Source organism: Lathamus discolor, chromosome 2 (genome assembly GCF_037157495.1).
Source record: "Lathamus discolor isolate bLatDis1 chromosome 2, bLatDis1.hap1, whole genome shotgun sequence".
Lineage (NCBI taxonomy): Eukaryota > Metazoa > Chordata > Aves > Psittaciformes > Psittacidae > Lathamus > Lathamus discolor.
This window is the reverse complement of record NC_088885.1, coordinates 73212837-73217890: the sequence shown is the minus strand read 5'-3', so window position 1 is coordinate 73217890 and position 5054 is coordinate 73212837.

Here is a 5054-nt window from a genome sequence, read left to right as displayed (position 1 = left end):
ACTGTCCCTAGAGATCTCATCCATCTGCACTATAATCCTTCCCTTATTTCTTCATCCTTCTCCTTTACAAGCCATCCCTGGGCCTCCTGCCCCTTCCTCCACATACACCCACTGCTTGCTTTTCTGTCTGAAGGTCGCTTCAAGACAGCTGAATGCCGCAGTGGCAGCACTGTGCTCAACTGCTGAGGCCAGGTCCCAGGAGACAAAAGGGAACTTGGCAAAATTCAGGAAACTGCTGTTTTGAAAAGAACGTATGCTCATTCAGAAGTCATGGACTCTGTTCAACTTCATTTTAATAGCCACAAGGGAAAATAATGGACAATGATTGTTTCAGTGGTGGTGCTGCTGATGGTTTCTTTCTTTATTTTTCATTTTACATAACAAAATTGGCTTCTGGTACATGTAATTATTTCTGTCTCCAGCCTGCATGGTACAAGGTGATACAGCTAAACAAGAGGTTGTGATTACTTGCGGATGGTTTCCAAACTGAACTACAACGCTAAATGAAGCTAACTTACAAATGGAAATAACTACAGCTGCTTGCAGTGCCTCTTGGATGCTGGAGGCACTTTAAAGTCAGGACACAAAAAGGACCAGTGCCTCTGAGGAGCTGAGAGCCTCCCATGAGATTCAGGGGAGCTGAAGGAGGCTCGCAGACCCTATAAACACACACATTGCAACTGTGACCAAGTACTGACTTTTGCTAGCTTGTGTCGGACGTTTCTGTACCAGAGGGTAATGTGAGGTCTTACAGGGAGCTCCAACAAATGCTGTAAAATGTTTCACAGAAGAATCCTCTATTTTTTGAAGTTTACTTCGAAAACACACACAAAGCTGATGCTGGGATGCTTTTAATCAGGACTCAGTGTTCCAATTTGGGTTTTCTTCTTGCCAGTATATATATGTGTATATATATATATATGTATCTGTCATTTATATCTGAATGTTTCAGAGAATTGTTTAGCAGAATTTCAGGACTAGAAGATGGGTGTTGATGGCTTGTCGGCAGCCAAGGCAGGAGCAGGGTTCTAATCCAGTCCTCTCTAGCTGTAGCAGGCCCTCCTGCCGCTGAGTACTAGCCTGGTACCAGCCAGTTCTTCAGACAGGTAGCAGCCTCACAAGACAACAGAAAATGAATTTTACTACTATGCAAGGTTTGACATGGCACCCTTAGAGAATAAAGAGCTTTTCTCTAAACCCTTACATGAGCAGGTTCCCCTTCAAGGGAAGAACAACAACCTAAACCTCTATAGCAACTCCCATCCTACGATGCCAGGCATCAGCCAGCTAGATATCCTCCTAGGACAAAAACTAAGCACTGCAAAATCCTATCTTGGACACCTCTAGGTGTTCCATATCCCCTTCTGTTATACAGAAGTGTAAGCTGTCCTGTATCTCACCAGAGCATGGTGGGGCTTATATACATGAATTGTAAGTAATACATGATAATGGGGATTGGGAAACCCCAAGAAAGTCTGAATTCATACAATCCAATCGCAAATGCATCCAGGGAACTTGTACATCTTCACTGCTTGCTATGGACTTTTAGGTGAATACAAATTACAGAATCACAGAATCCCAAGGGTTGGAAGGGACCTCAAAAGATCATCTAGTCCAACCCCCCTGCCAGAGCAGGGTAACCTACAGTACATCACACAGGAACTTGTCCAGGCAGGCCTTGAATATCTCCAACGTAGGAGACTCCACAACTCCCCTGGGCAACCTGTTCCAGTGCTCTGTCACTCTCACAGTGAAAAAGTTTTTCCTGATGTTCACATGGAACCTCCTATGCTCCAGTTTACACCCATTGCCCCTTGTCCTATCACTGGATATCACTGAAAAAAGCCTAGCTCCATCATCCTGACACCCACCCTTTACATATTTGTAAAGACTGATGAGGTCACCCCTCAGTCTCCTCTTTTGCAAGCTAAAGAGACCCAGCTCCCTCAGCCTCTCCTCATAAGGGAGATGTTCCACTCCCTTAATCATCTTTGTGGCTCTGCGCTGGACTCCTTCAAGCAATTCCCTGTCCTTCTTGAACAGAGGGGCCCAGAACTGGACGCAATATTCCAGATGCGGCCTCACCAAGGCTGAGTAGAGGGGGAGGAGAACCTCTCTTGACCCACTAACCATACCCTTTCTAATACACCCTAGGATGCCATTGGCCTTTTTGGCCACAAGGGCACATTGCTGGCTCATGGTCATCCTCCTATCCACCAGGAGCCCCAGGTCCCTTTCCCCTTCGCTACTTTCCAGCAGGTCAACCCCCAACCTGTACTGGTACATGGGGCTGTTCTTCCCCAGATGCAAGACTCTACACTTGCCCTTGTTAAATTTCATCAAGTTTCTCCCCGCCCAACTCTCCAGCCTGTCCAGGTCTCGCTGAATGGCAGCACAGTCCTCTGGTGTGTCAGCCACTCCTCCCAGTTTTGTGTCATCAGCAAACTTGCTGAGGGTGCACTCAGTTCCCTCATCCAGGTCATTGATGAAAATATTAAACAGCACCGGTCCCAGCACCGACCCCTGAGGGACTCCACTAGTCACAGACCTCCAGCTAGATTCTGCGCCATTGACCACAACTCTCTGCCTTCTTCCCTTCAACCAGCTCTTGATCCACCTCACTACCTGATCATCAAGCCCACACTTCCTTAGCTTATCTATGAGGATGCTGTGGGAGACAGTATCAAATTCTCCATTTATGAAATCTAGATGTATTATGTAGAATATAAGCTTGGTATTTTTACCTTACCTAAATCCCCCAATGTACGTATGTATGACTAATAATGTTAATTATAATGGGATTGGTTTTAGAGCAAGAAGAAATTACCTCAGAAGACTGAAAACAGGAATGCTCTGTGTGCTATAAAACTTGGGAACAGCAGTTCAGGGTGTGAATATTTCCATAGGGCAGCAATTACACTGTCAAAAGCTGACCAATATGTAAGCCGGAATAATTTGCGTATGTGTGGGGAAGGGAATTCGGAGATAGCTGACTGGAACAGGAATGGGCATTATTATAGGAAGCAATCAGGAAACCTTTTTATTTGAAGAGTTTGATGCTGAGCTACAGATTGTTGCTGCTATAAAGAATGGCCTCAGAATTCAAGGCTGAGCTTTTGAAAAGCATTTGCTATAACAAAAAAACTGCAAAAAGATGGGTTGACAAGACATAGCATAGTGTGATACCCTTTCTCCTCCCTAACTCTATTAAGATTTGGCAACACTATAATGCCAGCATATTTCATGACTTGACTTGAAGAATAAAAACCAAATGATTTTGTCATCGCTATCTCTGCCAAGAGACATGTAATTCCTGATCCTTCACTGGATACCAGCATTCTTCAACTCTATTCTGCAGCTAATAGCAAGGACTGGAACATGGGAACTGATATCACACATGATCCCCATGCTGTGTGCCAAAGGGAGAAGCCAAAGTTGCAGAGAAAATAAAGACCAGCTTCTTAACATGGTTTCTGTAGGAAGCAGCTTTGCATTACAGAGAGGGGTTTTGGGATAAAATCCTTGTGTCACTCATTTTTCTTCATAGAGTAGTCTGGGTTGGAAGGGACCTTCAAAGGTCATCTAGCCCAACCTCCCTGCTATGAGCAGGGTCATCTTCAATTAGATCAGGTTGCTATACATCCCTTCCACACCTAAAGCATTCAGAATTACTATATCAGCCTGTATACTGGTGTAAGTAATGCTCTCTTTATAACTTTGCCATGACATGCTACCAAACAGAATGGAAACTGAAGCACAGCTGGAAAAGTCGAGCATTCTGCTAAATCAAAAGGCAAAATTTGATGGAATGATACGTGGACAATGAGTTTAGACCGTTTTCTTGCAGGATGTTACTAGTCTATAATTAGAGGTAGTTGAACAGAGGAATTAAAAAAAAAGAAGTATGTGTTCCTTTTTCAATCAACAGTAAGGTATCTGTACATATGAATCAACCATGTGCATAATTCATACTCTGAATTGTAGAAGCCTAATCCATATGAGAAAATTGCAGCGATTTAACCAAAGAAGGGTTTTTTAATTGACTCTATGGACAAAGCAATACACAGGACCATTTGCATTCCTTTGATTTATCAAATAAGCGTATTGCAGCTAAGAGAAATAAATCACATGACATCATCTCTGGAGAACACTTGATCAAAATGGCTTTTGAAAAATCCAAGCTTTGGTTTCTAGATTAGTTAGCTTGCATTAGACTCCCCCTTCCATGAAGACTTGACTGTACGTGCATCTTAGCTGGCTTTCATATGAGGAATGTGCTTGTACATTTTTAAAATTGGCAATATTTCCCTATTTATTTTTAATCCAGGTATTTTAAAGTGCTTTGAAAAAGATAAGTAGTTATCAAGTGGTTAAAAATCCATAGGAAAATTCAAATTAATCAGGAGATAATATTGCATCAAAAGCCAATGACACTTGGTGCTTTCCAAAATATTATTCAAGGGAAACTCAGGGATAAGGAAATGAAGTAGAACTACCTAAAGCAACATGGTAGGCTGACAGCAGGGCCAATCCAATACCCAGTCCAATGCACATGTTTACTAGACGCTATTTCTACCCCATCATGCATAACTAAAAGCGCTGAAACAAGAGTTAAAACTAATGAGAGTAAATAAATAGACAGAAACCTTCCCATTCTAATTCAAGAGGCTACTCAGAAAGCCTTTGCATGAGTGAGAACATCCCTTTCTATTCCAGAAATCTATCATACAAGAATCTGCTTTATCTTCAAAAAGAATAACTGCCAGATTCAATGTCACTTACAGTCTTGAAAATGCAGAATTCCTCCACTAAATTTAGTGGCATTAAACAACATACACCTAGATACAAGATCAACAGTTAGATGGAGAGGTTTGACAGGGGAATACACCATATCTACAATATGGGCAACTCATGGAGCACAGAACGACTTATCCAAACTCGGCATGTTTCCAAAACTACTAGAAAAAGAAAGCAGGTTTGGCATGGCTGGGAAAGCATCTTCAAATAAACAAACAAAAAAGAGGAAGGCACTGTTTTAAGCAGCAGACATGTAC